The sequence below is a fragment of the Mobula hypostoma genome, chromosome 27, assembly GCF_963921235.1.
Source record: "Mobula hypostoma chromosome 27, sMobHyp1.1, whole genome shotgun sequence".
Classification (NCBI taxonomy): Eukaryota; Metazoa; Chordata; class Chondrichthyes; order Myliobatiformes; family Myliobatidae; genus Mobula; species Mobula hypostoma.
The window spans coordinates 1,124,393-1,134,112 of record NC_086123.1 but is presented as its reverse complement, the minus strand read 5'-3'; positions in this window follow the sequence as shown (position 1 = coordinate 1,134,112).

Below are 9,720 nucleotides of genomic sequence, written 5' to 3'. Positions count from 1 at the left end.
TGTGTCTGCGTCTTATTGCTGGAGCTCTGAGGTCATCATCTACCTTGTTGGATGTTTCAATAAGATCACCCCTTATTCTTCTGAACTGTGAAGAATAATGGGCAGCAGAGTATTGGTATTGACATTGTTATTGGCTTATTATTGTCATTGGTATTGGTTTTCACATGTACCAACATACAGTGAAGAGCTTATCTTGCATATTGTTTACACAGATCAAATCATTACACAGTGCATTGAGCTAGAATAAGGTAAAACAATAACAATGCAGAATAATGTGTAAAAGCTACTGAAAAAATACAGTGCAGGTAAACAATGAAGTGCAAGGTCATAACCAAATAGGTTGTGAGGTGAAGAATCCATCTTATTGTACAAGAGGTCCATTCGAGAGTCTGATAACAGAGGGATAGAAGCTGTCCTTGAGCCTGTTGGCATGTACTTCCCAGTTTTTGTATCTTCTGCCCAATGGAAAAGGGAGAAGAGAGAATATCCAGGTGGGTTGGGTCTTTGATTATGTCGTAGAGAAGTACCATACAGAAACAGGCCCCTTGGCCAATGCTGAAATCACTTAAATTTCCTACTCCCATTGACCTGCACCGGGACTATAACCCTCCATATCCCTACTATCTAGGTACCTATCCAAGCTTCTCTTAAATGTTGAAATCAAGCTCGCATGGACAACTTGTGCTGACAGCTGATTTAACACTCTCACAACTATTTGAGTGGGGAAGTTTCCTTTGAACTTTTCACTTTTCACCCTTAACCCATGACTTCTTGTTGTAGTCCCACCCAACTTCAATGGATAAAGCCTGGTTGCAGCTGCCCTATCTATACCCCTCAAAAGTCTGTATACCTCTATCAAATCTCCTCTCAATCTTATACATTCTAAAGAATACAGTCCAAACCTATTCAATATTTCCTTATAACTCAGGTCCTCCAGACCTACAACATGCTTGTAAATTTTCTCTGCACTTTCAACCTTTTTTACATCTTTCCTGTAGGTAGGTGACCAACACCGCATACAATTAGGCCTCACGACATCTTATACAACTTCAACATGACATCTAATCTTCTGTACTCAATGCATTGATTAATGAAGGGCAAAGCTTTCTTTATGACCCTATCTACCTGTGATGCCACTTTCAACAAATTATGAACCTGTGTTCCCAGATCCCTTTGTTCTATCACACTTCTCAGTGCCCTACCATTCTCTGTGTAAGACCTACCCTGGTTGGTCCTACCAAAGTGCAAAACCTCGCACTTGTTTTCAATCTGCTGGTAGTGTTCTCCATTTTGTCTGAACTGAGCACTGCCATAACGTTTTCTCCAAATCATAAAGTCACGCCTCTTGCTGTCACGTCTAAAACAATGGAACCCCAGAACATTGAGCTGCCAGTTCTGCCCCTCCTGCAACCAAGTCTCACTACTGGCTACAACATCATAATTCCATGTGTTGATCCCTGCCCTGAGCTCATTTCTTGCATTGAAATGTACGTAGCTCAGGACACTAGTTGCACCATGCTCAATCTTTTGATTCCCGACTTTATCTGAGGACTTACCAACATCTGCCTGCACAGCCTCTCCACTATCTGTTCCGGCACTCTGGTTCCCATCCCCCTACAACTCTAGTTTAAACTCTACCGTGCAGCATTGACAAACCTTCCTGCTAGGATATTAGTCCCCCTCCTGTTCAGGTGCAAACCATCCCTTCGGTACAGGACCCGCTGTCCCTGGAAGAGAGCCCAATGATCCAAAAATATTATGCCCTCCCTCCTACACCAACTCCTTAGCCACGTATTAAACTGTATAATCTTCCTAGTTCTGGCCTCACTAGCATATGGCAGGGGTAGCAATCCTGAGATCACAACCCTGGCTGGTTTACTGAGGCAGTGAGAAGTCTAGACCGAATGCATAGCAAAGGGGTTGATTCCTGTGATGCACTGAGCTGTGTCCACAGCTCTGAGCAATTTCCAGCAGTCTGGTGCAGAGCAGTTGCCATATAATCCATTATGCACCCAGACAGAATGCTTTCTATGGTGCATCAATAAATTTATGGAAGTGTAAAGTAATATCTAGGTCAGGAAAGAATTGGAACAGTCTAATCTGAAGGTAGCAAGAGCAGGAGCAGAGATGGGCAACACACATGAAATACCGGAGGAACTTAGCAGGTCAGGCAGTATCTATAGAGAGGAATAAGCAGTCAATGTTTTGGCTGAGACCTTTCATCAGGAGCAGAACTGTGTTGGAGGGGTGGATCTAGTGCTGAAGTAAGGGTCAAATCAGGGTGAGATTGATTGACAACACTCTGGCCCAGCCTGAAACATTGGGCAGGGAAAGGGATGGGCTTAGCAATTTGCAAATGGGGATGGTCACCATGTCAACTATTAACCACCAGACAGATGTCTGCATAAAGACTGTGGACAGAGAAATATCATTGCAACTCCCAGGTTATGATGACATATTTGTGATTCAGCATGCAAAGTATATCAAAGCCTAATGAAGTTTTGACCCAACACAAGTCCAGCAGAGATGTAAATCATATTCTGTCTAAGTGCAGAGCTCACATCATGCTTTGTAATGCAAGATTTTACACTGACCTGAAATGCCTATTAGGTTAATCAAAGTAACACACATAAAAGTTGCTGGTGAACGCAGCAGGCCAGGCAGCATCTCTAGGAAGAGGTGCAGTCGACGTTTCAGGCCGAGACCCTTCGTCAGGACTAACTGAAGGAAGAGTGAGTAAGGGATTTGAAAGTTGGAGGAGGAGGGGGAGATCCAAAATGATAGGAGAAGACAGGAGGGGGAGGGATGGAGCCAAGAGCTGGACAGGTGATAGGCAAAAGGGATACGAGAGGATCATGGGACAGGAGGTCTGGGAAGAAAGACAAGGGGGGGGACCCAGAGGATGGGCAAGGGGTATATTCAAAGGGACAGAGGGAGAAAAAGGAGAGTGAGAGAAAGCATGTGTGTATAAAAATAAGTAACAGATGGGGTACGAGGGGGAGGTGGGGCATTAGTGGAAGTTAGAGAAGTCGATGTTCATGCCATCAGGTTGGAGGCTACCCAGACGGAATATAAAGTGTTGTTCCTCCAACCTGAGTGTGGCTTCATCTTTACAGTAGAGGAGGCCGTGGATAGACATGTCAGAATGGGAATGGGATGTGGAATTAAAATGTGTGGCCACTGGGAGATCCTGCTTTCTCTGGCGGACAGAGCGTAGATGTTCAGCAAAGCGGTCTCCCAGTCTGCGTCGGGTCTCGCCAATATATAAAAGGCCACATCGGGAGCACCGGATGCAGTATATCACCCCAGCCGACTCACAGGTGAAGTGTTGCCTCACCTGGAAGGACTGTTTGGGGCCCTGAATGGTGGTAAGGGAGGAAGTGTAAGGGCATGTGTAGCACTTGTTCCGCTTACACGGATAAGTGCCAGGAGGGAGATCAGTGGGGAGGGATGGGGGGGACAAATGGACAAGGGAGTTGCGTAGGGAGTGATCCCTGTGGAATGCAGAGAGAGGGGGGCAGGGAAAGATGTGCTTAGTGGTGGGATCCCGTTGGAGGTGGTTAATCAAAATTATTTCTTTCTGATAAGTCAACTGCCTTCTTTACATTGCAACTCATTGCCCCATTTTTCTTCACTTTTGAGGTTAATTGCTCCGATATTTCTCATTTCCTTTCCACAAATCTATTTACTTCTCATTGAGAATCTTCCACAAGACTATACTTATCTCAAACATCCTTATGTTTCAGAACGGCTCTAAAAATAAACTAGGAAATTATCAGCTGGAGAGCCTGACATCAGAAGTGGGAAAGTTTTTGAAAGGTATTCTAAGGGACCGGATATGTGAGTATTTGCATAGACAAAGACCGATTAGGGATAGTCAGCATGGTTTTGCATGTGGTAGGTCATGTCTAACCAACTTCATGGAATTTTTTGAGAAAGTTTCTGGGAAGGTTAATGAAGGTCAGTGGAGGTTGTCCACATGGATTTTAGCAAGGCATTTGAAAATGGGAGGTTAGTCAGGAAGGTTCTGTCACTTGGCATTTAAAATGAGATAGTAAATTGGATTAGATGTTGGCTGCTTGTGAGGAGCCAGAGAGTGGTGGTAGATGGTTTTCACTCCGATTGGAAGCCTGTGACTAGTGGAATACCGCAGGGACTGGTGCTGGGTCTGTTGTTGTTTGTCATCAATATCAATGGTTAACTGGATCAACATTTGTGGATGGCACCAAGATTGAGGGTGTAGTGGACAGTGAGGAATACTGTCAAAACTTGCAGTGGGATCTGGACCAGATGGAAAAATAGGCTGAAAAATGGCAGATGGAAATTAATACAGACAAGTGCGAGATGTTGTACTTTAGTAGGACTAACCAGGATAGATCTTATACAGTGACTGGTAGGGCACTGAGGAGTATGGTAGAACCAAGGGATCTGGGAATACAGGTCCATAATTCATTGAAAGTGATGGCACATGTAGATAGGGTCGTAAAGAAAGCTTTTGGCACATTGGCCTTCATTAATCAAAGTACTGAGTACAGGAGATGGGATGTTATGTTGAAGATGTATAAGATTTCGGTGAGGCCTAATTTGGAGTCTTGTGTACAGGTTTGGCCACCTACCTACAGGAAGGCTGTAAATAAGATTGAAAGAGTACAGAGTAAACTTACAAGAATGTTGCCAGTTCTGGAGGACCTGAATTATAAGGAAAGATTGAATAGATTAGGGCATTTTTCCTTGGAACATAGAAAAGAGAAGATTGGTACATACATGCATGGTAGGGGTATGGAGGGCTATGATCTGACTGCAGGTCAACGGGAGTCGGCATTTTAAATGGTTGGCACAGACTAGATGGACTGAAGGGCCTGTTCTGTGCCGTATTTTACTATCAGTATGACATTAATTGTTGTGAAAACCATTCCCACCGTCTCCTTCCTGTCTTCTGTCAAGCTGAATGAGACTCTTCTCAGTCTTAATATCCCAGCTGATTTATTGTGCTCTCCACTATTTTCTCCTCTCTTTCCTGCTTTCTCCTCTGCCTCAGCCCATTCATTGCTGAAAGCATCATTGCCAGCTCTCTGGCTTCTTGCAGGTTTCCTAACCTCCAAGAAAATTCAACTCAACCAAGCATCTGCTGCTCATTACCAACTACACATGACCAAACTGGCCTCTATTCTCTCCTACACTCCTCTTTGTTTGGCCCCAGTGCATCTTCTCTCTGCTGCTTCCTCCATCCCAACAAGATTCTTTTCAAATCTGTGTGCTCCCCACCATTGATATCCTTCTGCAACTATTTAGATCCCAATCATAAACACAAGCGATTCTTCAGATGTTGGAAATCCAGAACAATGCACAGAAAATGTTGGAGGAATTCATCAGGTCAGCTATTTATTGCCCTCCATAGATGCTGCCTGACCTGGTGAGTTCCTTGTGCATTTTGTGTGCGTTCATCTAGACCCCAATCTTTTGAGCTCCCCCACTAAACTGTTTATGTCTTAATTTTCCTTACCACATAGAACTGCCTACAGCAAAGGGATTTTAGGTTGACTTTGTATAAGATGTTGGTGGAATGTTATGTTCAAATTGTATAAGATGCTGGTGAGGCCAAATTTGAAGTATTGCATAAGTTCTGGTCACCTACCTACAGGAATGAAATCAATAAGATTGAAAGAATACAGAGAAAATTTACAAGGATGTTCCAAGGAGTTGAGTTCCTGAGTTATGGGGAAGGGTTGAATCGGATAAGTAATTCTCCCCACCCTTCCTCTATTCCACACTCTGACTTTAATCTCTTCTCACCTGCCTATCACTTCCCCCTGGGTCTCCTTCACCTTCCTTTTGCCTATGGTCCACTCTCCTGTCCTGTCAGATTCTTTCTTCTCCAGCCCTTCATCTTGTCCACCCACTTGCTTCAGTTATCACCTTCCAACAAACCTCCTTCCCCTCCCTGCAACTTTTCATTCTGGCATCTTTCCACTTCACTCTGTGTCCTGAAAGAGGGGTTTGGCCCCAAACGTTGACTGTTTATTCATTAACCCTAATGCTGCCTCACTTGTTGAGTTCCTCCAGCATTTTGTGTGTGTTGCTTTGGACTGCCAGAATCTGCAGACTTTTTTGTTGTTAGGTTAAGAATTTATTTCCTGGAGTGTAGGAGAATGTGGAGAGATTTGAAGGAGGTATACTAAATTATGAGTGGTATAGGTAGTGCAAATGCAAACAGTCGTTTAACACTGATGTTAGAACTGGAGGTAATAGGTTAAAGGTGAAAGGTGTATGGTAACATAATTGGGAGAAACGTACATAATTCACAACTACTGACATTGAGTTGGAGTTTTGCTTTAAGAAGCTTGTCTGACGTGATGACGTTGTTACATAAAGGTTTTTAGCACACTCCTGTTGTGTAGGTTTTGGAGTTCTGTTAAATATAAAACAACCCACTTTGTTTTATTTATATAAACTTAGGTTGGTGACCCCGCTGTTCAAGAATGATTCTGGAGTTATTGAACATGCTGGCCAATGCAATTGCTTTGGTAGGAACTTTAGAAAGTGCTGACCGCCTCACAGCTTCAACAGTGAAAGTGCATCGGGACATCAGAGGTCTGTGACAATATGGGTTCCAGCCGCCAGGTTCGTCTGCTGGATATTACGGACACCCTTTCAGGGCGATGCTTCCTGTGTGACATGAGTGCTCAGGTGAGTGTGCTGCCAGCTTTGCTGGTTGATGAGTAGGGGAAGAGTAATGAATCCTCGCTGGAGGCTGCAATCATCAGCAAAATCCAGACTTACGGGAAAGGACGGACGGGCGATGTTGCACATGGGGTGTTGTCCTGGCTAAGGTGGTTAGACCCCCGCTGAGTGCAGATTTCCCGTGTGCCCAAGGACTGTTAGTCGATCTTAAGAACTGCCAGCTTGAGGATGTCAAGGACTTCTGGTTGTTACCAGAAAGTTCCCCACAATGACTCTGCGTAGGACATGCATCACCACACGTGAGTTTACTCAACCTCTAGGTGAATTCCCAAACCTCGTCAAGCCCACATTCCCCACGACAGTCACACAACATGGGATTGAGCACCACGTTCTCACAAATAGCCCGCAAGTCCATGCCCGTGTGCTCAGACTGGACCCAGGAAGGGTGGCAACAGCGAAGGCTGAGTTTCCCAACATGAAAGATTTGGCATTGTACACTGGTCAAATAGCCCCTGGGCTTCACTTCTCCCCATGGTCCTTAAGTCTGATGGTTGTTGCCACTCATGTGGTAATTGCTGATGCCTTAATCCCTGATCGTTACCCAGTCCCACAGATCCAAGACTTCTCAGCTCATTTTGAGTTTCTGTGTTTAAATTCTGTTTAAACTGAAAAATGTAGCACAGACATTCCAACGGCTGATGGACTCTTTATTAAAAGACTTAAATTTTCTTTTTGTTTACCTGGATACTTGTCACCAGTGCATCTAAATCTGAACACGTACCTCAACTCCACATGAACCAACATGGGTTGATTATTAACCCTGCTAAAGGACAATTTGAGTTGTCAAATGTTGACTTTCTCAGCCATCACATCTCTGCAGTAAGTCCAAATGCCCTCCCATCCATCAAAGGTAGCCACTATTATGAATTTCCCACCACACCACACTACAAAAAAACGGCGCGAGTTTCTAGGCATGGTGAATTTTTATCACTGCTTCATTCCGCAAGTGGCTGAACTTATGCTCCCCCTGTATAGTGAGATTAATGGCAATACCCCTAATCAAGTGCGTGCTGGTCAGCAGATGTGACTAGGGCATTAGATTATACCAAAGAAGCTTTTTCTAATGCGATCGTACTGGTGCACCCACTCCCCAAAGCATCCATAGCTCCTATCACATGATGCATCAAAATGAACCCTTGGTTCTTCCTCTTCGCAATGAATGTTTCATTGCTAGAATGTTACTCCTAGTGTCCCTGCCAATATTCACCACTAAAACAGATGTCCTGATTATTATCACATTGCTGTTTGTGGATTGGCAGCTTGCCATGTGCAAATTAGCCGTTATGATTTCCAATACTCCAGTGACTAATAATTCTTTGGTGATACCTCCCTCCAGGATATGCTGCAATGGTGTGAAAATAGCCACATGAATGCAAGACTTAGCCTTTGTTGTGGGCATGCTACGATAGTGCCAGAGTTGTGGTGACACTTGTGCGTTGCCCCCCAGCACAATCCTTGCGAAGTTGATTTGACACAAACAGCACATTTCACTGTATGTTTCCATGTATGTGTGAGAAGTAAAGCTAATTAAAAAAGTCATTTATCTTTATAATCCTTTCACTAACTCTTCTCAGGTTGCTCCCTTTATCATTGCCCATTTTTGCCCAACTATGCCTCAGTGTAGTGACTCGGGATACCTTTACTCTAATGAAGCCATCGCTCCAAAGCAGGCTCATCTCCTTTTTGTCATACATTCTGAGTGTACTCAAACTGTCCAAGACCCAGACATAATTTCCAAAATGATTCATACACTTCAACTGCAATTTTAATCAAGTAAAGTACGGCCGTTGGGTTGAACACATATTAATGGGGGAATTAAATAAGGTCAACACTGTGAGTTTAATCTTCCATTTTCTAAAGTCAATAAGTTGGCTTGACTTCAGACAAGGCTTTTCAATTAACAACATAATGAGGACTATGACACTCAGTAATGTCTTCAGTCTGACAATGATGCTTGCCACTGACTTTGTGAAGAACATTTCACTTTCAATTGACTCCAACTTAAAGGCTGCATCACGATAATTGCCTTTAATTTAAAACTAAATAAAACTAATTAAAACAAATCCATCTTTTCTAATTTCTTTTGTCTGCCTATCCTCCAGTATAACCACCCAGTTCCACAGTGTTTATTTTATGTTCAAAGACAATGAGTGTTGTAACATGCGTGCCTGTGAGACTAGGTAAACTTGTGTACTTGTTCAAAGTTCAAAGAAAATTTATCACCAAAGTATATATACACCACGACATTCATTTTCTTGTGGGCATTCACAGTAGAATAGAGAATACAATAGAATCAGTGAAAATCTACACAGAAACAAAGAACGACAAACAACCAATGTGGAAAGAAGACATACTGTGCAAATCAAAAAAAAAGTAATAAATAATACAGAGAACATGAGTTGTGGGATTCTTGACAGTGAGACCACAGGTTGTGGAATCGGTTCAGAGTAGTGGTAAGTGAAATTATTCCTGCTGTTTCGGGAGTCTGCCGATTGAAGGGTGATGACTATTCCTGAACCGGGTGGTGTGGGACCTTCTTCCTCATGACTGCAGTGAGAAGACAACATAGCCTGGAGGGTCCTTAAAGGTGGATCCTGCTTTCTTGTGACAACTATTCAGATTAACTGAATAACTCCCTTCCACATGAACGTCAGTAAATCTCAATTACCATTCTTGGGACAGCAATTTTTGACTTTCATCATGTCTGTTTGTTTTGTAGCTTCATTTGTGTGAGTTCAGTCTTTTCCTGTGACAGCAATTCATTCTTTTAGACTCATCCCAATGCTTCCTGGTCAAATTTGAATTAATCGGAAATATCTTTTGAATATGTTCTTTCGTTTTGTTCTTTCTGAGTTAAGTAGTTGTGCTATTTATGGTTCTACCTATAAATGCACATTAGCTAGGTGGCTGGGTCTGTATAGAGCTATAATTTGGTTTATGCAGCATGGTGCAGCCCTGTGAGGGCATGTACAGGGGAGT